The following is a 26,306-nucleotide window of genomic DNA, read 5'->3' on the forward strand; positions in this document are numbered from 1 at the left end:
CCCTTGCTCAGTGTAACTTCCAGTAAATAGGATGGCAAACTTTGCAAATAAAAAACTATTGTTCAGTAGCAAACTGGCAAACGAGACAATGGCATGAAATGTCATCGTTTAGTCTACAAACAGAACTACAATAGTGGAAACAGCAACATTTCAACCTGAATTCATCTGGTATATATCTTCATGAATCTGGAAGGACAAATGTCAGTAGGTTTTAGTAACAGCCAGAGTCCTGTACAGAAGCACCTCAGTCACCAGTGTTAACATTCCATATTAAAGATCCTCGGGGACATCATCCTCCCAAGGGGAATATTCCCCAAAGAGACTTCAAGGACAAAATATTAATGCAAAAAGTCACTGTTTGTGTTTTATGGTTGGAGCCTAATGCCTTGAGTTTTGAACTGAGATTGTGCTTAGGAAGCACATGCAGTGCTACATGTCAATGAGACATCTCAACAGTCCAAGATGCTTTCAGAGAAAATATGACTACACTGCTCTACTTGTTTGTCTTCCAGGTCTCATGATATGTTTATATTGTTGCATTAGCTTTAATTTCAGCATGCAAGAAACATGTACAAAATATGTTTATCTCCTTCCAGAGCTCCTGGAGCTTCAGTGATAAGGAGGAGTATGAGTACTTCTAAATTCTGATAATAACATCTGTGAGCTGACGGCCTGACAAGTCCAGAGGTTTCATTTTCTGCTAGTACTAATGCAATCTGAATTACAGAATCACTTCATGAATTCCTGACTCCTACCAATCCAAGGTCAGGAAAGTTTATCTCTAAATGTTTTTCATATTTGCCTGCCTGTTCTGGAGTGTTGCACTATTTTCTCAGAGATGATAAAACATTGCAATTTTCATAGATTATTTACATTTCAGCTCTGATAACTTATTGATGGTGCCCATGAAAGATCATGATACCATATATATTTTTGTTAGTCTCTAAGGTGATGCAGAATTATTTGTTGTTTTTTAAAAAAATTGTCTTTGTGTGTGCTGTTCTTGATTTACTCTATTTGGTGGCTATTTGTCTTCTGTTGGTGCTCAACACTCAAAAGACAAACAAAACAAAAAAACACCTGCCAACACTTTTTCAATTCTGTGGCCTTTCTAATCAATTTAATTCCTTCTGAATTTTCCCTTTTCTGTTGTGTATCTAATGTTTAGAGTTTAGTTTATTCTCTAAAACTTCTTCAATAGATTTGTAAAGTGCTTTTACATAGAGTAATGTAAAGAGTAAATGCTGCGATGGGATATTGAAAATTCAGCTTTTTATACTGGGGGACCTGTGGTCAAATCCTAATTTTAGCTCACACAGTATATGATGATATATGTTGGTTTCATTTTGCTTGTCCTTACCACAAAAAAATTCTCTCTCTTTAGCTATGTGTGTGGGAGAGGGATAGCTCAGTGGTTTGAGCATTGGCCTGCTAAACTCTGAGTTCAATCGTTAAAGGGCCATTTAGGGATCTGGGGCAAATCTGTCAGGGATGGTACTTGGCCCTCCTTTGAAGGTAGGGGACTGGACTTGATGACCTAACAAGGTCCCTTCCAGCTCTACAAGATAGGAATAGGTAAGTATACACACACGGGGGAGGAGGTACAGTTTCATATTACTTATCTAACTAAGGGTTGGCTCAATAAAGGACAGGATTTAAATGCATCAGGAAAACTACTACATAACAGTATGCTACTGTTGTGCATGCTAATTTTACTTACAGTACATTTTTACAGGAGTAGGAAATAATGTTGTTGTTTTTTTTTCAATTCACTTGAAGCTATGCATTTTACAATTTAACAGCAGGCCAGAGACCTCTGTGGAGTTATGCTGATTTACATGTGCTTTGCATCTAGGTAGACGCCAGTTTAGATGGAGAGGCCACTGCAAGCATGCATCCTACCCATAGCAGAATGATCAGGAGCTCCCCCTAGAAAGGTTGGGAGAAACCTAGGAAGACCAAAAGAAAATATGATAAACCAGGTGGCTGGTATGTCTGAGGTGCTTTAGATAATAGCAAGAACTTTCAAAGGCCATTAAAATATTATAAGGAACCTTTCCATCTTGGTATTTTTCCTACTTGACTTTTTACTGTATTTGAAGCAGGCTAATAGGTATGGAGTAGAAATAAAACCTTTGCTGTAATTGTGTGTCTGGTGCTCAGTTGGGGTAGGTCTAGATAGCAGAGCTATTTCAGGATACTTCCACTATCCTGAAACTGCTATTCCACATCTTTTAAGCAAGCCCGTTATTTTGAAAATATAATGGGATCGTTATTCCAATGTTCCTGTAAACCTCATTCCATGAGGATTAAGGGACGTTTCAGAATTGTGGTTTATTTTGAAATAGGTGCTGCATAGACAGCACCAAATTGCAAAATAAGTGATTTCGAAATGGACTTGAAATAAGCTATGCATAGCTCAAAGTGTAGAGTAGACACACCCTTGGAGAAAAACACAGATGCGGGTCACTATCATGAACTGCTTGTCCTTATCGTGCTTTTCTCAGAATGTGCTATTTTAGGAGAAAGAGGGTTAAAAAAAATCAGCAATCTAAAATGCTGCTGCTGTAAATCAGTTCCTAAAAGCCCTTTTCAAATGAATTAGAAAAAAAAGGGCCATGTACAATGCCGTTTCTAAAGTGAACAGTGAGTTGATTTACAAAGCTGAAAAGAAAGTTAATTTACACTCTCCAGCCTGCCATCTGAACTGTGAAAGGGCTTGAAGGAAGGCTTGACCAAGCACTGACATCTCTGAAATGGAGGACTTGGCATTTGAGATGACTGAGTAGGTGAATTAAATGAACTGATGTAAATGTGTGTTTCCAAAACAATTTTTTATAACCCTGTTTCTATAACAATCATGGACAATTATTTCCCTGTCTCTCTTGGTTTCTGCATTTATTTGCCCTCCATGTGAAAGGGCATCTGGTATATTATTTGTACATGCTAGTAAAGTAGTGGAAGATATAACAAAGTTATCTTTGGATCAGGGATGCAACCACACTGCAACAAACTACATTTATTTATAAACCACACCTGTACTCTACAATGGGAAAATACAGTTATGAGATGTAGCACTATTATTTCCTCAGAATACATGCTTCCCTACATGCATTTCTGCGTTTGTCATGGTAAGGTATTTTTATACTTTTATTTTCAGAGATGTCTAATTAGATAAACATTTTCATGTGAAAGAGCAAAAGTCCAAAGGGGAAATTAAATTCATTCTCTACTGAGCTAGTTAGTAACAGTGAGAACTATTATAAGCTTCTAAAATTTGTAAGAACAAGAGTGCATCATTTCAGGGTGCCCTTACAGACAAGTATCTGTGGATGCCTAGACACCACAATGAATTCATTTCTACCTCTGTTCCATCCCTATCTACAGGAAGATATCCCTGGATGTGCCAGCTCTCATCAGATCAGGAATTAAATCCTAGTAAAGAAAATAGGGGCATTAACTCTGCCAAACTAAGTGTAACAATATAATAAGAAAAGCCAAAGAGGAGTTTGAAGAACAACTAGCCAAAACTCAAAAAGTAATAGCAAAATGTTTTTTAAGTACATCAGAAGCAGGAAGCCTGCTAAACAACCAGGGGTGTGGTTGTTAAAGCACCACTCAACAACCAGGGGTGTGGCTAAAGCACCATTCAAACACAATAAGGTCATTGTAGCGAAATTAAACAAATTCTTTGCTTTGGTCTTCATGGCTGAGGATATTAGAGAGATTCCCAAGCCCGAGTCATTCTTTTTAGGTGACAAATCTGAGGAATTGTCCCTGATTGAGGTGTCATTAGAAGAGGTTTGGGAACAAATTGATAAACTTAACAGTAACAAGTCACCTTTAAATCCTTTACATGAGCTTCTGTACCTAATGACTGGAAGATAGCTAATGTGATGCCAATATTTAAAAAGGGCGTTAGAAGTGATCCTGGCAAATATAGACTGCTAAGTCTAATGTCAGTACCAGGCAAATTAGTTGAAACTATAGTAAAGAATAAAATTGTCAGACAATGAATATAATTTGTTGGGGGAAGTCAACATGGTTTCTGAAAAGGGAAATCATGCTTTACTAATCTAGTAGAGTCCTTTGAGGGGATCAAAAACATGTGCACAAGGGGGATCCAGTGAATATAGTGTACTTAGATTTCCAGAAAGCCTTTAACAAGGGTCCCTCACCAAAGGCTCTTAAACAAAGTAAGTTGTCATGCGATAAGAAGGAAAGTCCCCTCATGGACTTATAACTGTTTAAAAGACAGGAAATAAACAGGAGTAATAAATGGTAAGTTTTCAGAATGAAGAGAGGCAACTAGTGGTGTCCTGCAAGTGTCTGTACTGGAACCAATCCAATTCAACCTATTTATAAATCATGTGAAGAAAGGGGTAAACAGCGAGGTGGCAAAACTTGCAGATGATATTAAACTGCTCAAAGTAATTAAGACCAAAGCAGACTGCGAACAGCTGCAAAACAAACAAACAAACAAAACAAAAACAACACACTCACCAATCTAAGTGGTTAGGCAACAAAATGGCAAATTAAATTTAATACTGATAAATGTAAAGTAATGCACATTGGAAATAATAATCCCAACTACATGTACAAGAGGATGGGGACTAATTTAGCTAGAACTACTCAAGGGAGAAGGAGAGAGAGATCTTAGAGTCATTATGGATAGTTTTCTGAAAACATCCACCCAGTGTGCAGTCAAAAAGCAAATAGAAGGTTAGGAATTAATAAAAAAGGATAGCGAATAAGACAGAGAATAACTTATTGCATCTATATCAGTCCATAGTATATCAACATCTTGAAAACTGCTTATACATGTGGTTGCCTCATTTCAAAAAAGATATATTGGCTTTGGAAAAGGTTCAGAAAAGGGCAACAAAAATTACAGGTTTGGAACAGGGCCCATATGAAGAGAGATTAAAAAGACTGGGACTTTTTAGCTTAGAAAAGAGGAGACTAAATGGGTTAAGACAGAGGTCTATAAAATCATGACTGGTATGAAAAAATGAATAAGGAAAAGATATTTATTGGTTCCTGTAACATAAGAACTAGGGGGGTCACCAAATGAAATTAATAAGTAGTAGGTTTAAAGCAAACAAAAGGAAGTTTTTCTTCAGGCAGCACACGGTCAATCTGTGGAACTCCTTGCCAGAGGATGTTGTGAAGACCAAAACTTTAACAGGGTTTAAAAAAGAGCTAGATAAGTTCATCAAGGTTACATCCATCAATGGCTATTAGGCAGGATGAGTCAGAATGGTGTCCTTAGCCTCGGTTTGTCAGAGGCTGGAAATGGGTGACAGGAGAGGGACCATTTCATTATTATCTGTTCTGTTCAATCCCTCTGGGGTATCTGGCATTGGCCACTGTTGGAAGACAGGATACAGAGCTGGTTGGACCTTTGGTCTGACCCAGTATGGCCATTCTTATGTAGCATCTTGGGGAAAATAGATTTTTTTCCCTACATCTCCCATTTCTAAGTCCATGGATGCTAGCGGGCAGGAAGGATGTTGAATTTTCATTGTGAGACTTTTCATAGCTTCCTGGCAATAGTTTTATTCATAACTATTTGCATAACACGAGCTTTTCCTCAGTGTCCTGTTTCTACAATACAAGATCTTACTTCGTATATACTTTTGCACATACATGTAAATATTTTTTTACAAGTAGCTTGGCTACAGCTATTGCTTACATGTTTAAAATACTGTGTCCTCTATAGCCCTACGAGATATTAAAGTGGTTACTCCATGCTGCTTTGTTTGCAGGTGCCTCTTCTCTTGTTTCTGGTTCAAAATTTAAAGTTCAGGGTTTGATCATGCTATAAAATATAGCACCCTGGCTATTATTCTAAATAGCTTTTGTGTGGAAATTGCAAGGATGATAAAGATGAAGATATCATGTGTTCCCCTCCATACCATGTTCTGTACAAGAGGTAGGCACAATCCACCAGAAAGGAAAACTCCCTTACAATATGTTAGTGTTCCCGGTATGTCAAATCTTCTTCTTTTTTGAGTATGGGTTTTAAGTTACAGGTCAGAACCCAAATCCACCTCCTCTGTGCCTCTCTCCTATCTAGGGATCTTCTATATTGCTCATCGTTATAATCAGGGCTTGACAAACGGCGGTAAAATCTACTCACCAGCCTCATACTGCTCATGCGCAAGACCCGCATTGTGCATGCGTGTGCCACCGGTGAACAGGGCGACCGGCTGAAATCTACTCGCCCCGGGTGAGTAGATTCACAGATTTGTCAAGCCCTGGTTATAATATCTGAGACTCTGAAACTGTCCAGCAGCTGCACTGGAATTAGTTAGCAGCTGATCCTATCCTCAGGTGATTGGACACAAATTGTGTCCACATCTGTGAGGGGGGATAGAAGAAAGTGAAAAGGCTGTTTAAACTCTTCCTCTTCCCTGCATTGCCAGTCAGGGCTAGGCCCAACCCACCATTTCACTCTCTTGGATAAACAGTATTCTATAGTTCGAACAATCAAAGGTGATCTTTTTTCTGATTTAGCTATTTAAATAATATTATCCCCATCACAGTGTATTACAGGGTTGTACATCTTTGTGTAGATTTGTCTTTGCTTGCGCTATTATTCTATTTATTAAATCAACAAAGAAAAGGAACCAAATTCTCCTTGCTGCAGCAGAGTAACTGAGATGACAATTTGGCCCATGTTATTTTAAAGAATAAAGCGAGTGAACAAAATAAACTGATCAAGTATCAGAGGGGTAGCCATGTTAGTCTGGATCTGCAAAAGCAACAGGGAGTCCTGTGGCACCTTATAGACTAACAGATGTATTGGAGCATAAGCATATGATGAAGTGGGTCTTTGCCCACAAAAGCTTATGCTCCAATACATCTGTTAAGATAAACTGACATACTCTTATTTCAGGAACCTTACATTGGGCTGAGAAGTAGCTCTAGAGCACTGGTTCTTACCCTGGGGTGCACGAGATGCCCTTTCTGGGGGTGCAAGACATGCTAGATTTTTATATTATTTTAGGTTTAAAGAACTGACCTACTTCAACAATTTTTAATAAGGGGAGCGAGAACATATTTTGAGAACCAAAGGGGTGCAGGCTGCAGTAAAATTAAGAACCACTGCTCCAGAGGAATGATCAGTGACGGTGACACATTTAATCTGCTACATAACTTTATTTTAAAATGAGGCAGAACTGCGGATTCCTCCTTTCTGGTTGCGTCTGATGCTTGAACGTATAGATTCAAACTGATGTGTGCTAAAGATCTGCAGCTGCATTCTGTTCTACTACAGAATTGCAAGTTCCATTTGCTTTATATAGACAAGAGATGAAGGGGATTATTACAGAGGCAAAGTTCACAGCATCTTTACTGAGTATTGTTTAAAAATTTTGGATGGTCCTGTGTTTGAGAGAGATTTTTTGTGGGAGGAGAAGACGGGGCACAAAGAGGACTGGAAGCAGTGCTAATTCCAAACCATGCCACCCTTACTTCTGTTGTGCTGCCTCCACAGTTGTGCTACTGGTGAGTGGAGTCTGCTGACTAAGGACCTAGCTCTACAGACTGCAACACACAAGGGTGAAAATACCATACCATGCTACCTTCACTTTTCTTCTACTGTGGTGGCAGCTCTGCCTTCAGAGCTGGATACTTGCCTGGCCAGCAGCCACCACTCTCCCCCTGCCCAGCTCCGAAGGCAGTCCCCACCACCACCAGCACAGAAGTAAAGAAAGCAGTACTTCAACCCCCACTACAATAATCTGCGACCCCTGCTCCCTTACAACTCCTTTTGGGGTCAGGACCCTTATTGCTACAATATCACAACACCATGATATTTCAAATTTAAATAGATGAAATTTTACAATTTTAAAAGTCCTGTTGACCATGAAACTGACCAAGTTGGACCGTGAACTTGGTAGGTCTCCAATTATAATTTAAGCATAGTCCACAAGGAAAATATTCTGCAGAATGGTTGAGAACTCCTGATTTTGTTTATCTATGGTATACAGAGCATAATCCACACAGTGCAGCAGGTGACATTGAAAACAGAACACAAAGTGCCACATTTAGAAATGATTTAGTGCTAAAGCAAACCCATAAGGTTTTATGGAACCATGTATTGTACATTTCTTTCCCTTGCAAATGTCAGTGTTATCAGGTGAAGGAAAAAAATGTTATTGGAAGGTCATGTGCAGGCACGTCATCTAATTTGAAGCATTTATCTTTTCCTCTTTGTCCTTTTTGTCATTGATAATTCAAGTCTCTGTGGGCTCAATGTGCTTTTTTATTAGTGAGTCAATAAAGCATAACAACTTTTTACTAAAACATTACTTGATATGGCAAATTTCAAGCAAACGTGAGCATTTATGTATTATTTTCAATACAGCCACTCAAAACAAAATTTCGCTGTTAGGTTATGCTTTGTAACACTGATATATTTTATTTCAAAAGGACAATCTGAAAACTGAAATACCACGTATTCAAAGTTCATATCCAGCCACATCTCTGTGTTCATGAATAGCTCTGGTTTCATTCATTTAGAGTGAAGGCCTCATTGCTATACAAACTGAACAATGTTTTCTCTAATGGTGAAATCATGGATCTAGGTCAATGGCAAAACTCCCATTGACTTGGGCTGGGTGGAGGAGGTGTCACTCTATATGCGGTATTTATTTAGTGCATGTAACTTTCTACATAGACACACACACACACACACAAAAGACAAAGCAAACTATTTCAGGATAAAAGATAGACCATAGAGTGAATTTTAAAAATCTCATGTAACTACAGGCAGTCCCCGGGTTACGTACAAGATAGGGACTGTAGGTTTGTTCTTAAGTTGAATTTGTATGTAAGTCGGAACTGGTACATATTGTAGGGGAAACTCTAGCCAAACATTTCTCCAGAGCTCAGTTTTATTCTCCCACACCTCACTTCCCTCAGTCCTTTATTCTCAAGCTGAGGTGTCTGCTGAGAAAATCCGCTCCGTGTCTCCCTGGTCTGCTGGGGGGGGAGGGAGGCGGTGCTAGCTTCGCGTCTCCCTAGTCTGCTGGGGGGAAGCAGCTAGTGCGGGGTTGCCTCAACCCATTTGTAAGTAGGGATCCGATGTAAGTCAGATCCATGTAATCCGGGGAGTGCCTGTATATTTCTACAGATGCAAACATATATCTACACATACAAAAAGGTCACTAACTTAGATTTAAGGTTGTTCAAGTGAAAATCTCTTAAATTAAGGTCAACAACTAAGGCAATACTCATTCACACTCTAAACTCAAACACTATTCAAAAACACAACGGGCTCGTCTACACTGGCCCCTTTTCCGAAAGGGGCATGTTAATTTCACAGGTCGTAATAGGGAAATCCGCGGGGGATTTAAATATCCCCCGCGGCATTTAAATAAAAATGTCCGCCGCTTTTTTCCGGCTTTTAGAAAAGCCGGAAAAGAGCGTCTACACTGGCCCCGAACCTCCGGAAAAAAAGCCCTTTTCCAGAGGATCTTATTCCTACTTCGAAGTAGGAATAAGATCCTCCGGAAAAGGGCTTTTTTTCCGGAGGATCGGGGCCAGTGTAGACGCTCTTTTCCGGCTTTTCTAAAAGCCGGAAAAAAGCGGCGGACATTTTTATTTAAATGCCGCGGGGGATATTTAAATCCCCCGCGGATTTCCCTATTACGACCTGTGAAATTAACATGCCCCTTTCGGAAAAGGGGCCAGTGTAGACGTAGCCAACTACTTTTTGTTGTACTTTAAACATATAATCAATCATGATGGACACATACCTAAATTTTCTATATTACAGTAAGGGCTATTTTTTCATAGTGCACCAACATGCTCTGATCTGTAAAGCACTCAACATGATGCTCTCTAAGGGTACGTCTACACTACAGCGCTAGTTCGAACTAACTTAGTTCGAATTAGTTAATTCGAACTAAGCTAGTTCGAACTAACGCATCTAGAACTAAAAACTAGTTCGAACTAGCGTTTTGCTAGTTCGAACTAGCAAGTCCACATTGAGTGGACTCTGAACAGGGCTTAAGGATGGCCGGAAGCAGTGCCGGCAGGGCATAAAAGGAGGACTTAGAGCATGGAGATGCTGTCTCAGGCTAGCCGAGGGCTGTGCTTAAAGGGTCCCGACCCCCACCCCGGACACACAGTTCTAAGGGGTGCCCCGCTTGCAAAGAAGTTCTGGCTTGGAGTGCCCTGAGTGCCCACACTGGGCACATCACACCACTCGGCCATCAGCCCAGCTGCACTTGCCGCAGGCTGCCATCTGGGGAGAGGGAGTAATTGGGGGGCTGCAGGAGAGCTTCCACCCCCAGAAGCCCGCAGAGCCAGCCCAGTCCTCCCCATCGGGGGCTCGGACCCCATTCCTCCCTCACCTCCTTCCACTTACCCTTCCTTAGCCCCCCTTCTTATTGATGTACAAAATAAAGATAACGTTTCTTCCAACATTGACTCTGTCTTTATTGAAAAAAAACTGGGGGAGACTGGGAAAAGGAGGTGGGAGAGGGGAAGAGAAAGGCTGGGAGAGGGGAGGGCAACTAACATGATCAGGGGTTGGGAACAGGTCCCAGATGAAGAGAGGCTACAGAGACTGGGACTTCTCAGCTTAGAAAAGAGGAGACGGAGGGGGGACAGGATAGAGGTCTCTAAAAGCGTGAGTGGGGTGGAGAGGGCGCATACAGAAAAGTTCTTCATTAGTTCCCATAAAAGAAGGACTAGAGGACACCAAAGGAAAGGAATGGGTAGCAGGCTTCAAACTAGTAACAGAAAGTTGTTCTTCAGAAAGCAAATAGTTAACCTGTGGAACTTCTTGCTGCAGGAGGCTGTGAAGGCTACAACTAGAACAGAGTTGAAAGGGAAGTGAGATCAAGTCATGGAGGTTGGGTCCATGGAGTCCTATTAGCCAGAGGGTAGGAGTGGTGTCCCTGCCCAAAGTTTGTGGAAGGCTGGAGAGGGATGGCACGAGACAAATGGCTTGGTCATTGTCTTCGGTCCATCCCCTCCAGGGTCCCTAGAGTTGGCCGCTGTTGGCAGACAGGCTACTGGGCTAGATGGACCTTTGGTCTGACCCAGGACGGCCATTGTAAGCTCAGGGCTCAGTGTCGGGGGTCTCAGTGGACCCCCTTGATTTTCATGCACACCTGGTCCTGGGTGGCCAGGCTGGCAGCTCTCCTGCCCTAGATGGCCACTTTCCTGTGCCTAGTGCGGAGATCGTGGATGAGGTCCACGATGTCCGCACTAGCCCAGGAAGGTGCCCGCCTCTTGCGGTCCAGGGCAAACTCCCGGGAGCCGCCAGCCTGGTCCCGGCAAGAGGGGGTGGGCTGGGGGGCATCGGGTGGGTGGCTCTGTGCCGTGCCAGGTGCAGGGTCTGCTAGCTGGGTGCTGGCAGGCTTGCACCTGGCACGGGCACCGTAGCCAGCCCGTACCCCTTTAAGGGGTCCGGGGCCGGGAGGGGGGCATAGAGTTTCCCTGGTGTTGGCCAGAGTGGCCACCAGGGAAACCTGGGGAGGGCTAGCCTCCCACTAGTTCGAACTAAAGGGCTACACAGCCCTTAGTTCGAACTAGCTAGTTCGAACTAGGCGTTAGTCCTCGTAAAATGAGGTTTACCTAGTTCGAACTAAGCGCTCCGCTAGTTCGATTCAAATTCGAACTAGCGGAGCGCTAGTGTAGCACCTATTAAAGTTAGTTCGAACTATCGTCCGTTAGTTCGAACTAACTTTGTAGTGTAGACATACCCTAACTGCCCCATATGGACACAGCTGGTGCACTTTAAAAGGTATCTTAGTTTGTATGAATGTAGACACGTCTATCTTAGTTTGTATGAATGTAGACACGTGTACCTTTCAGAGTGTGACAATGGGGTCTACCAAGGCAGAGAGAGTACATCATGAGAGCACTTTGCAAATCATGGCTCTCTAAGAAAGATTTGCTGTCCCTTGTGGATAAGCCCTATGATACATGAGAACATTAACCTTGCATTTATGAAGTATGTACAGAACTTCTGGGGGAAATATAATTAATAAGATATTTTAATTGTACATCATATGAACATGTTCATTTAATGAAATATATAAAATCTATATTTTACACACTAATCTGAATGCTGATTTTTATTGTAAAATATGATAGATAAAATGTCAGTGAGATAGAAGAACTCAATTCCATATTATAGAATGTTTTACATAGTTTAAATGTTCATGTGTAAACCTCAGCTTTGGGAAGGCTTCACATGGTATCAGTTCCTGAGGAGGAGGTAGAAGGAACATGGAATAAAATGAAGAATGTTAAAACAGTTTGTGAAGCTGTGTGTTTGCAGGGATCAAGTTAGGGTACCAGATGAAAGGAGAATGGGATTGACCATGCCTCTTTTGGAAGAGTAAGGTTGGTGCAAATGATACAAATACTTATTGGAACGTCGCCTTACTAAGCCAGCCTCTCAAAGTCCCTGGAAGAGGTTTGGAATTAAGGTGTTAGGTGAACGAAATGTGAAACATGACTTCAGAAATGACAGGAGAACTATTGATACAATATGTGCAATGAGACAGAAGTTTGAAAGAATGATAAATGGAGGGCATATCTGCTATGTAGCCTTTATTGACCTCAAAAAAGCATGTGACTTGTTTCCATATAAAATGGTGTTTGGGTGTATTGAAATGGATGGAGGATCAAGGGCTAAGCTGGTGGTAATGCATAAGGCAAGACAGTGTGTTGAGTTCACTTTTCTTCACCTTACTTATGGAACTAATTAGTAGGAGACCGGATCCTGTGCAGACAGAGAAAAAACTAATACATCCTGGTGATCTGGCCCTTTTGGATAACAACAAAGAGGAATTGGTAAATATGATAGCGGAGTGCTTCAAGAGAATGGTTTGAAAGTAAACAAATGGAACCTGAAGTAATGCAAGTAAGAAAGATAGAAAACCTGCTGATTGAAGATTCAGAGGAGATACTGAATCAGAAGAAATAATGTGTGCACTTGGGAAGTACAGTTAGTATCAACAGAGAGCAGGATAATATCAAAGAACAACCCAGTGTGCATGGACAGCAGTGAAAAAGATGTCAGGAATCAGCAATTAAGTAACAAAAAGTATGTCATCTGTGTTTCTCACTACCTGCTTTCTAGTTTGGAAGCAACTAGTCTTATGGAGACAGAAGAAAAGACAACATTGGTATCAGAAAATAATACACAAAAGGGATTGGCAGGCAAGCAGATGGTAGACAAAATGAGCATGGAAGAAATTAGGAAGATGAATTTGGGACTCAGCAACAGATATGGAAGAGAGGTGGCTGGATATGTGATAAGAGCGGGAGAAGAATAACCAGTAAAGAAAGCAGGGGTGGAAACGGATATCAAGAAAGGACACAGAAGATGGAGGATATGATGGAAAGATTTTGTATAGGGAATTTTGAAGAGAAAAGGATTGGAACTCCAAGACCTATGAATGTCAAGCGGTGAAGAAGCATGTTTGAGTATATTTAATTTTAAAGTGAGAGAATGGATTTAGAAGAGATGAGAGACAGAAACAAGAAAACAGAAAAGAAAAAAGACAAAGACCAGTGTGCTATGTGCTGTTAAAACAAATTGCCAGATTGTGACCTATATTGTCTCTTATCTAAAACAAACCATTCCACTTAAAATGTATTTAATAGGCAACAGAATGTGATGTTTAACACAAACAGAAATTAAAATGGTGGCCCAACTAGTGTATGGTAGAAAAATTACCTTTAAGACTGACTTAGCATGATGCCTATTGTAGTATAGTGATAGAAATGTAGCCGTGTTAATCTGGTGTAGCTGAAACAAAATACAGGACTATGTAGCACTTTGAAGACTAACAAGATGGTTTATTAGATGATGAGCTTTCGTGGGCCAGATCTATTTGATCTGAGGAAGTGGGTCTGGCCCACGAAAGCTCATCATCTAATAAACCATCCTGTTAGTCTTTAAAGTGCTACATAGTCCTGTATTTTATTGTAGTATAATCCTTCAGGAAGCTCTTTCATTTGATCACTTGCTCAAAGTCAAAGATTAACCTGATCTGGAGTTAAATTCTTGTTTATTGGAGACCACTTAATTCATCCTGACATATTTCCAAACTGTAACATGGGAATAGTAGCACTACTTTACTGGAGTGTTGTGAAGGTTCATTAATGTTTGAAATGTGTTTTTCAGATAAGAATGGAAGGTGCTAAGTAGTTTCACAGTTTATTCATTAGTTCATAACATTTTTGAAGTTTCATGATTTGGATATAACGGAGTGAAAACTACTCTGCAGTGGCCATTATGGCAAAATGAGTGACCCATTCAAAAGCGGTAGTGAAGAAGGGCTGACTGTGGCTCACCACAAATTATGTCAGACAAGTGTCTACCACTAAAGATTATTCACAGAAATAGAAAAATTGCGTGTCGGGGAATTTGGGGGAGCCACTGTCTCTCTTGAACTAAGTAGGCTTCCTTATTTTAATATGGGGTTAGTCCTTATTGGTTCAGATTGATATGGGTCAGTGTATTTTTTTTTGTATGCTTACCAGTGAGAAGGGAAGTGGGGAGTCTATTGGGATTCAGGAGCTTTAGAGACTGTCATTAACTCCTGGCAATGTGCATTGTGGGGAAAATGGCCTAGCTTTTATTTGAAATAAGTAACTATTCATATTATATCTCTTCACAACTGTATAATTAGGTTGAAGTTATAAAGCAATTTGTTAATCTATTTACATGGGTTGCAATGAGCACTCTGTGGAAATGTGTGTGTGGAGTGTCCATAATAACTTACATTAAATGTTTTACTATCCAGTGGGAGCCTCGCTACATTTGCTAAATGGAGATTTCAGCCACGCATAGATATGTCTTGCTTCATGAAACAAGTATCATTCCTCTAATTTTTTATCGCCTTAAATTTGATATGTTTCAAATATGGAGCTTCTAACAATTCTAGAAAAGGATATCCTTCTGTTGTCCGAGAGTCTCAGATTCGTCATCGGTAGGCTCTGTTACAGCTAGACAACAAGGCTGGATTTTTCTTTGTGAAAAGTTCATAGTAACACTGAAAATATTTATAAGTTTTAAAAATACTTTTCAGTTACAGATATAGGTAATATTTGACTTATGAAATTTTAGTCATTTTTGGAAAAATACCCCCTCCTATATTAGTTGTGTATTGAAAGAACTTTAATTAAAATCCTCTTTTTTTGTAGTTTAAGTGATAAAACCCCTAAATTTACCATTTTTGTTTTATAGACATAACTCAATCTATTCTCTGCTCAGCAAAGATCATTGCATACCACTCCATATCAAATATAAAAAATTGCTCTGATGTTTCATGATAGAGGAAGAGAACAATCAACATTAAAGATTTCTTCAAAAACTGAAAAGTTTGCTATTTTGTTGAGCTAGCAAACAGTGTTGTTTTGTGATGTAGTTTTCCAGGTGAAGGAGCAGATAGAATGTGACCCTTGGGGTAAGTCTGTTTTCATCATCATTCTATATTTCAAATGGATCCCAAATCTCCTCGCAGATTAGGCATCACCTATATCAATCTCTAGCTAGATCTGTCTTAATGTTCAGTTTATATCCATCACTCATGATTCTATTATGCCACTGAAGATTTTGGCAACCACACAATGGCTAACTGGTTAGCAACATTTCTTGGTAAATGTGCCTCATAAATCACTGGTCTCCCATCCAAAAAACATGTCTGTACTCCAAAAGCTGCCAAAACCAAACCTATGCTGAGGGATGTAGTTGCTGGATTCAGATATGATCTTGGGTTCATTACTGAGCTTCTGCTGCCACTTATAGCTGATGAAGTAAAAAATCAAAAGCATCAATCTAGTACTCATTAAGTTCACTTTCATGCAATGAAGTTGGTGTAACCATGATTCTATAGCTCCAAAGCCTCATGGTAAGTATGGTGTCATAACATCTCCACAGAGGCCCCTGAAGGACCTAAAACATGGTGGCAACTGTTGCTATAGATGATTCCCCATCTTTAAAGCATCCCCCAGCACGATCGTTTATGCTTCTCCAGTATGTGACAGCTGTCATCTATTTGATATCCCACCTGGACAGATTGAGAATCTGCTGGTTGTAGAGTTGGAGGCTGCTTAAAGATAATAGCAAGTGACCTCATTTTAATTGGCTTAATAACTAGAACAAAATGCACGGCTTCTTGCCCCCACCAGTACAGCCATAAGCTTCAGTGATACATCAAACTATGCCACCAATATGATGTCTTCGGCTTATTCAAGGTTCATGGATTCCAAGGCCAGAAAAAAACATTCTGATAATGTAATCTATAACAATTACCATAGAACTTCTCCAAAGTAATTCACAGAGCATATCTTTTAGAGAAACTTCCAATCTTCATTTTAAAATGGCTAATGATGGAGAATCCACTACAATCACTGGTTATTTGTTCCAATGGCTAAATAATTTTAACTTGTTATTTTTCTGTTTTATCTTTTGAACCTAACCCATTTTCACCAGCATTCACCATGTTAGGCATCCAATCAATCACCACCAACCTTCTTGGTAAAAACTGAAACAAAAGAAGTCATTAAAGCACCTTTGCCATTTCCATGCTGTTAGTTTTCCCCTTTTTACTAAATAATGGACCTAGCCTGTCCTTGGTCTTCCTTTTGCTTCTAATGTCTCAGAGGGGTAGCTGTGTTGGTCTGTAACTTAAAAAAAATGCTCCTGTGGTAACTTAGAGACTAGCCAAAAAATATAGATATTAAAATAACCAAAAAATGGTCTCAAGAATGCCACAGTCAATGATGCAGCTGCAGATGTTCTTTTTACAGCAACTACATATTGTCTTTAATGAAATCCTGGGAAATGAGGTTGTCGTGATGCTGGGCAATTTCAGTGTGCAGGTGTGGTGCTTTAGATGCTGCTTGTAATTATTAGAACTGGGAGCACTGGCTATTGAGAGTCTGGAAGCACAGAAAACAGGAAGGAGGGGGGAGAAGATTAGCCAGGGTTGAGTGAGAACTACAGAAGGGTGCAGCAGGTTTACCTGTGCCGATCAAGAAAGGCTTCTTTGTCGGCGAGTCGCGTCCAGACTGCCCCGATCTGCCGACAAACAGCTGATCGGCAGAGCGGGGCAGCCATTTAAATTTAAATGAAGCCGCGATTATTTTAATCGCGGCTTCATTTCCCTCTGCCGATCTGGCTAATCTACATGCCTCCGTCGACGGAGGCATGTAGTCTAGACGTACCCTTACTCCGGTCATCTGAAGAAGTGGGCAGTGCCCATGAAAGCTCATGATACCATCTACATGTTTTGTTAGTCTATAAAGTGCAACCAGACTACTTGTTTTTTTTTCTGTAACAGACTTACTCAGCTACCCCTGGAAGCTTATAGAAGACTATTACTTCAACAGGCCTTTCAAAGTTCTCTTTCAGTCTCCTTGTCACTTATTCTGCAAGAGTGTTTTCCTGATATTTTAGAAGCTTCAGATTATTTTCTTTTCTGATTTTTCAATGAGCCATTCTGGTTAACAAACGTATTATTTGCTCTATTCTTTAGTCACTCCAAACAGTCAAGGACATTGGAGTCTGCAAAGGCAGCTGGCTATGCAAAGGCAACATTATGTACCATAATAGATATAAAAATAAAACATCTTATGATGAATGGTAACAATAACATTAGTCTAATAAAACAACACCCAATAGGACCCATAATGTTTTATTTCCAAATGTCACAGTTTCCATTTTGGATGATACTGCAAAAGTTTCATACTCTTCACACTAAACACATTTTGGAATAAAATGTTAAGTCAGGAAAATGAGATGGTATTAAATCAGCTTGTCTTGGTAAGTGCCAATATTGACATCATTTTGATTTATTTCTCCCTACCTTTTCAGACAATGGTCTCAGCTTTGGTGAGAACCCCTGAGACAGAGGGCTTGTCTTCACTTACCCTGAGATTGATACTCCAGACATCTATCTCTTGGGTTTTGCTTTAGCATGTCCTTACTAGACCTGCTAAATCGACCACTGATAGTGCCCCGATTGACCCCGGTACTTCACTGGGTTGTGAGGAGTAAGGGAAGACATCAGGAAAATTTCTCCCATTGACCCCTTAGAGTGGGGATGCCACAGGAAATTGACCTAAGGTACGTCAACTCCATCTGCACTATTCTCAAAGCTGGAGTTATATATCTTGCAGGTTGACTTTCTCTGGTAGTGTAGACTTGGTCACAGCATGGGAAGCACAATCCAGTCATAGAAGTAAATCATATGCTACGTCTAGACTGGCATGATTTTCCGGAAATGCTTTTAACAGAAAAGTTTTCAGAAAAGAGTGTCTAGATTGGCACGGACGCTTTTTCTCAAAAGCACTTTTTGTGGAAAAGCGTCCATGGCCAATTTTCCGCTAAAAAGCCCCGATCATCATTTTCACGATCGGAGCTTTTTTGTGGAAAACAAATCTCAGCTGACTTTTGCCCGAACGGGAGCAGCATAGTATTTCCTCAAAAAAACACTGATTTCTTACAGTAGGAAGTCAGTGCTTTTGCGGAAATTCAAGCAGCCAGTGTAGACAGCTGGCAAGTTTTTCCGGAAAAGCGGTTGATTTTCTGGAAAAACTGGCAGTCTAGACACAGTCGTAAAGTATATGTCCTTTCCTTAAAATCACAGCAAAACATCAGGCTCATTAAAATTAAGGCACACTCTATATACAACACATTCTCATTTATAACAATAGATTTTCAGGTGATCCTTTATATTACTAACTTGCCCCTATTTTTCCTTTTTTTTTTTAAACTGTCCTTCATAGTTGACATTCCCACCCCACCCCCTTCAAAGCTTTTCACAATGGGAAGCTTCACAGGATAGGAGGGTCAGATAAGAAACTCTACAGAGTTCACTTACTGCTTCTCCCACTGTGCTCACAGAGCTTACTGCAAAACAATGCAAGATCCTCTCTTCCTTAAGTTTCACTCTTACCTACTTGCTTCCTAATTAGTGAGTAAGAGATTGTACTGAGAAATCAGACCTGGGTATTTTGCTTGGCAGTACGAAAGTGCTAATGACCAGGGTTTTCCGGACTAGCCCACTAAAACACCTGGGGATTGTTTGGTTCATTTATTTGATAGCAAATAATGTTTAAGAGTCTTGGAAAAGTTAGCATGCTAACTTCTTTTTCCTCTCACCTCTTTTTCCTCTCATAACCATTGATGTGTTAATTCTCCCTTTTGCTTCTTTCTGCAAAATATTGAGAGCCCTGTAAAAATTGGATGTCATCAAAATATTCATGTTCATCACTTTTGATCCATAGATATTACCAGTAAATACATTACTCTTCAGAAACTGCAAAATAAGATATTGCACTACTGCTCTCACAATGTGCATTCTAGTCCATTTATTTAGAAGTCTGACAACTACTTCTTAACCCATATTAAGTCACATGATTTGTACATGCACATGATGTTACCACAAACACCTTAAAAAAGAAAGATCATAAGTAATGGTATACGGAGCATCACAAACGTCTCCATTTTACTCTATACTTTAATGGTGAAAGATAAAGTCAACAAAGAAAGACTTGCTCCTTCTGAGAAGTCATCTCAGTCATCTGAGAAGTAAAGCAGCTCTTGGATAAAGTAGAGAGATGTATCTTAGAGGTCTTGACACCTACTTGTCTTGCCTTTTTCCCCCCTGTCATGGGGTGGACTCACCACCATGGCACCTGCTGCCAGTAGTCCTGGAAATTAGCTTGTTAGGCCACAGGGCATGTCCTTCTGGCTGGTGTCTTCCCCTGTCCTCACTCCACGCTTTCTACTTCAGACCCATGTCATTCTTGGACTACGGCATCCCCTTCAGGACACTCTCCTCTGGCAGTCTTGGCCCCCCTTGTAGCCAGACATGAACCCCATCTTGTTTTCCCTCCTCCCCCAGAGAGCAAGAGAAAGGCAGTCAGCCTTTGATGCCCTGAGAATGCAGGTGTGCTGCCTGTCCCTGACTCTACCATAAACAGAAACCAGACAGTAAATGGGCTAGCTGATGACCCAGGGCCTCCCGTCACCCTGACAGCTAGAACCAGTAATTGACACGCCTGCACTGTCCCAGGAGAGGAATCTTCGCCCATCACATACCAGAGATGCCCATTGTCTGCATTTTCCCACGTGTGAATTATGCTTTGCACCCTTCGTGGGAAACTTGGCATTCAAAGCCATTTTTCCTAATTGGCCACTTGAGACCAGGAAGAAGCCTACGTGACCCAAGGGATATAAAGAGGGGTTTAGTAGCCCACCCCATTTGAGCTCCAATCATCTACACCTGCTGGCAGGTATTGATTGTCTCCTGAGGTCTGTGAGATGCCCAACCTTGCCCTACTTCTTCCCAAGGGATTGAGAGAAAGACGCTGGCCACGCCAAGTCTGGAACGCAGGGGTGAGAATATATACCTGCTAGCTGTCTATTTTGCATGCATTTAATAAGAGCTCAGAGAACCAAAAGGGTTTCATGGTACCTGTAAGTGACTTATTAGTGTCATTTCTGTCCTGTCCTTTGTAGTGGCTGTGTTATCTGTAACACAGTAGTAGCATTTAACAGATAAGTTTACCCTGTAACAATAAAATAGTAACTGTTTAAGCTTTAACCTGACTCCTTCAGTTGCTGTAACAGAACCAAGCACAATTTAAAAGAACTCCAGCCGGTCATAAGGGACAGGCATAGGAAGAGCTTGGGCATTTTGGATCGTGTCACTCCCAGGTGACAAATCCATTGGGGGCATCTCTCAGTCTTCCCTAGACTGCCCGCTGCGAAGCGATCCTGTATCCTAGCAGTTGAAATCTGAGATGTAATAAGCTCTTCCTATAAATTCCGGGGAGTCTGTCAGCCTGTTGGCTGCCCTCCTCGATGGGACCCTGGTCCTAGAGGTAAAGGCATGGATGTTAAACTCCTCAGGGCACCTGTCAGTCTCACCTAGACTGTCCACTGTGACAGGGCCTTGTGTCTCAGCAATTGAAGATTCGGGTGTCACACACACACATGCACTGCCCTGACCATCAGCTGACACCCCTTCAGGAGTGTGTGTTTAATCAGTCTCTGCACTCTGGGGTCCTCCCCTGCCAGGGAACCACCAGTTCCCCCATACCCACCTTTCCTCAGTGACCCACTGCCAGTCTTCATCTAGACCCTGCCTCAGGGGCACACTGCAGTCTGAAATGGCCACACAACATTGGCAAGGGGATGTGGACCTACTGCCTTTTCCTATCCTGGTTGCCCCGGTACCCTCAGGCCTGGTTTCAGGCAGCCTGGGAGTGAGGTCATCATGCCAGAGCTCCCCTGCCTGCCTTTCCCCAGCATTACTCTGTCTCAGAAAGCCCCCAGCTTCCCTGGTAACCAGGTTCCTCATGGCTCCCCAGCAAGATTCTCTCCCTTCCGCCTTCCTGCAGCCCTTATATATACAGCCCACAACTGGGCCCTAATCAGCGATATCAGCCTCAGCTGTGGGCTTTGTGCTCAACCCTCTCTCACAGCTGGGTTTTTAGCCTTAAAGGGCCAGTATGGGGCAGACACCCCATCACCCCAATGATATGTAAATTACAGAAATATTCACTGACCAAAGCTTGCATGGTACACATCTTTAAGTAAAAATAATCTTATTGTTAAAAAATATGTGAAGTTAATGTAGAATTCTAACCATACTTCATAGCCATACTTTTATGATTATAGAAACATACTGAAATGCAGTTATCCTTCAGCAAAAAATTAACTCATGTAAGTAGCCTTTTTTGGGGGGGAAGGGGGGAGAGTTGGTAAATTTAAGTGAAAGTATTGTTGTTGTGACAAACCAATAGATGGCATTTTCAATTTGAAATGGAAAACATGTGAAATTAATTATCACATCAGTATTACTGTATTATATGGCCTAAATACAAAAGCATACTATATCCAGTGCAAAGATTGTATTTCTTCTGACAGATTAGCAACTGAGTGGAATGATCTGTTATGACAGAAACATATCCAAGATACATTTATATGGAAAATGTATATAAATGTTGCTCTATTGCATATAAACGCTGCTATATTGCATTTGTATGATGGTTTCACCAGATACTTTCTACTGTACATTGCTAAAGTTATTCATTTTTTTTATTCCACAACAAATTGAATATCATGACTATCAGCAGTGGCACTAACCAAATGCTTACTTAGTCTCAAAATACAATAATCCGCCCCAAAAAAACCCAAACTGGAATACAAAATGAGAGTATTAGTATTGGTTCCAGATTTGATTATCCTTATTATTTGCCAATTTAATATACAGTTTTCTAACGACATTTACATCTTAGACCATCTTGTTACAAATCAATCCAAAAGAGGATATATATTCAATGTTACCTAATGCAATCACATCCTTTTCTCAATTCACACAGTTATAAGTAGTCTTGGCACTGTCTTTATGTCTGGCAGAACTCCCATTTTAAAAAAATCTCAAATTCATAGTTTCATTGATTTTGTTGTTATTGAAAAAATAGTTGTAGCTGTGGTAGAGGTTTTTTATTTCAACTTTCTTTACTTTTTATTTATTTTCCTATAAGATGTTGTTGGAATCAGCACTGTTATTCAGGTACAACTTAATATGGTGGATTGTCTGCCAAAGTGTAGCTATTTGGTTTGTTACTAGCAAACCAGAATAATACATATTGACCTTCCAGTATGGAAAATATGACATTTGTATCATGGTTTGAAACTCATGAATCAGAAATATTTGAAGCATTCCAATTGATCAATTAATTTTCCTCTTATATTGATATAATATAGTACATAATATAATAGAAATTATTACACTATTGAGATATTAATTTGCCATTAAGAATTCCTTAGTGATATATGGTCTTCTAAATACATATACAAATAGGACTGAGCTAATGGTAAAATTATTCTTTATGTAAATAAAAATACAGTAAATATCTCTGGATATATTAGTCTATTGAATTTGTAAACTTTTTGAAAATAGATTAGTCTCTTATTATGAAAACTTGAAGATGAATTATCAATAGCAATAAAAATTGATAGACACTAGACTAAATGTCAGTCCCCTTAAATGATATATAGAGTAGCACTGCCAGTTACATCTGCAGTCTGAAAAAGGTTAAAGAACCATTTATTCCTTTTGTTCCAAACTGCATTCTGGTGATTTAAAATGAAAAGATTCTTAACATTACTGGATTTCCATCTAGCAATTTCCCCCCTTTAAAACCACTAACTCGTCCAAAACAAATTAAGTTTTGGTAGAGAAAAGGCAAGGTTTTTGCTAAAAAAAAAGTAGATTATTAAAGACATTTGTGAGGTGCTTCTACAAAGCTAACCTGTGTTTGGAATGTATCTTTCAAAACCACATGATGTCTGTATTGCATATTTGACTATTAAACATCAGAAATGAAAATGAAGTGGGTATTAGAAATTTTTCAACAACTGACCTGGAATGCCCTCAAAATACATGTTAGCCTTTGTATTTTCCCACCAACATTTAGAATACTATGTAGAGAGAAAAAAAGTGAATCGAGATTATAAGGTGCTTGCCTTAAATGAAAGGACCCTGTTTGTTTGCCTTTTCTTTGCAGCCTGTGCTCCAGCTCAGCTGGTTTGTTGAGACCTGCTGTATCCATTTGTGATTTCAACTTTCTTGCCTCAACTTGTGTTATAATTATAACACAAGTTGACAATTATAGTTGTCAACTAACATTTTTAAAGACTAGTGTAGACAGTCGCTGAACATTTATTCTTTACTCTAAACTGAGCCAGTAGGATATTAAAAACCATATAAGGTGGAAAAGTTCATAGCAGAAAGATTACCATGATGATAATGGCCTCACATTCTATTAGAGTGGTTAATATTATCCATAGACAGACTTCATCCTTAGATTTATATTTTTCAAGACTCCTAGTTAAACAGACCCTAGCCCCATAAGTTTTAAAGCAAGAGAAAACAAAGCAGGCTTGTCTAAACCACAGCAAAACTACAATAGCCTGTTGTAACAATCTGCTTTCACTGAGAATAGGTACCTAATAACTCATTCTTCCCTTTTTCTCATGGAGGAATCATTTATAGACTGCACCCTGGTGTAAGCATTCAACTCCTGAATACTCTCAATGATGAGCCAATCTTTTCCATCTGTGTGGGAGTAACCTACTGAATGTGGGGGCATTTGCAACCCCAGAGGAAGAAAATTAAGGCCCCAGTCCTGCAAACTGTTTCACATAGACAGACACCAGTACCTTTATAATCCAGACCTACTTAATGCAGTCTGTAAAAGGGTTAAAAGGGTTTTGGCTAAAAACAAAAACATTTTTATGGATGTTCTCCGTCTCTCTATCCCAGTTTGTTAACAGCACTGAAATATTCTTCTATAATTAGAAAAATGGTTAGTTATGTTACATGAGTGAATGCATCATAGGATGGCAGTGATCATTAGTCTTCATTTGGTGCTTGTACAGTAGGCTGTGTTAAAGAGTTTATGGTCTCAGTCTACATCATAAATTCTGCTGCTACAGTTGGCACCCTTGTCTGCAATTTCAGCCTCAGGGGAGCCAAGGACTGAATGTGCATGGAGACTAATTATTCCTTAGTCTTTCAGTGCTGCATTCAGAAAATGCTTCGAGTATACCAATATAGGAAACCTGACCCTTTACAAAAACTGTTCCATGTACAGGCAGACTCCTCAAATAGGACAAAATCTGCAGGACTGTCTATATGTTTTCCCTGACAATGGAATAAATGTTTTGGCTGTTTAATAAAGAAACATGGTCCATGTGCTGAGTGCCAGATTATGTTTGGGTTTTTTCCCAATCTCAAGATGACATTTTGGAATTTATTTTGCTTGGCATTGGGATACTTTGGCAGAGAAATGACAAGACCGGCAGTAATTCTTCAAAGGATAGAAATATTTATTTATTTGAATTTAGCACAGTTTATGCTACAAGTATCTTACTTTTCAGGGTGATGAGTTGCATACTGGTAACTTTTATCTCAGTTATAGCCTCGTGAATGAGTCCCTTTCCAAGAGCACTGACATTTCCAATCCTCATTTTACATCGTTGCTTATTGAGTTTGACATTACACTAATTAAAAGCAAGACACAGTTGTCTTTAGTAAGCTGAGTCTGCATAAGTCTCTTTTTGAGACTGACTACAAATGTCTTATTACATAAACCATTATGCATAATGAAATTTCTGTGAAAGCTTTGAGGGCAAATCCAGAGAGCCCAATTTTTGATACACACAAAGCACCGCTGTTTATATTGGACCAAATATTCAATTGATGTAAATCATCATAGCTCCACTCACTTCAACAGAGTTGTATTTATTTGCATCAGCTGAGGATCTGGTTAACTGTCAGTAAAATGTTATGTTTTGTACTGCACATGAGATTTGCACATTTTAGGGGCCAGATCATCAGCGGCTATACATTGGCATAGCTCCATTGAAGTCAGTTGAACAATGCCAATTTGCAACAGCTGAGGATAAATCTTTCACTTAGCTTTTGTAAGTTTAAGAAACAAATCCACCTAATACACACACAATTTTGTTAACTCAGAATTTGTTCAGAAAGGGACAGCGTTTCGCTTTTCACACATCCCGAATTTTTGTTGGGGTTAATGGCTATTTTTAGGTGCAGCACTGGTGCCTAGGGCCAGATTTTTTGAAGTATTTTGAGACCTAAAGATGCAGCTAGACACCAGGGCTACATCTACACAGCAGGCTTCTTGTGCAAAACTTTTTTGTGCAAGAGTTTCTGCGCAAAAATTCTTGTGCAAGAGCACGTCCACACTGCCAAGTGCTTTTGAGCAAAAGATGTGTTTTTGCGCACAAGCATCCATGGCAGTGTGGATGCTCTCTTGCACAAGAAAGCTCTGATGGACATTTTAGCCATAGGGGTTTCTTGCGCAAGAAACTCCTGTTGCCCGTCCACACTGACTTCTTGTGCAAGAGCTCTTGCGCAAGAGAGCTTATTCCTCATGGAGAGAGGAATAACTCTTGCACAAGAAGCCCTCTGTTCCGACGCTTTACTGTAAATGTATTTGCACAAGGACACGCATGCAGTGTAGACACTTCGCAAGTTTTAGCGCAAGAATGGCTGTTCTTGTACAAAAAACCTGCAGTGTAGACGTAGCCTTAGTGGGATTTTCAAGATTACCCAGGGACCTAACTCCAACTGAAACCAAGCAAAGTTATGCACCTAGAGACTTCTGAAATCCCATTAGGCATCTATATGCATCTTAAGGTACATAAATACCTTTAAAAATAAAACTCTGATTATTTCCTTGTGTAAAGCCGGTAAGGCTTTGTCTACACTACT

General features: G+C 40.1%; 1 long non-coding RNA gene across 1 annotated transcript in view; it reads left to right on the plus strand.

The window, feature by feature from the left end:
* The first annotated feature begins 603 nt into the window (after positions 1–603).
* LOC142829415 (uncharacterized) overlaps positions 604–26,306 on the plus strand; it is a 100,237-nt gene continuing 74,534 nt past the window's right edge. Inside the window, exon 1 of the long non-coding RNA XR_012903815.1 lies at positions 604–764. This is a non-coding gene — a long non-coding RNA (uncharacterized LOC142829415). The remainder of the gene's footprint in view (positions 765–26,306) is intronic.

This window comes from Pelodiscus sinensis, chromosome 5 (genome assembly GCF_049634645.1).
Source record: "Pelodiscus sinensis isolate JC-2024 chromosome 5, ASM4963464v1, whole genome shotgun sequence".
NCBI classification, from domain to species: Eukaryota; Metazoa; Chordata; order Testudines; family Trionychidae; genus Pelodiscus; species Pelodiscus sinensis.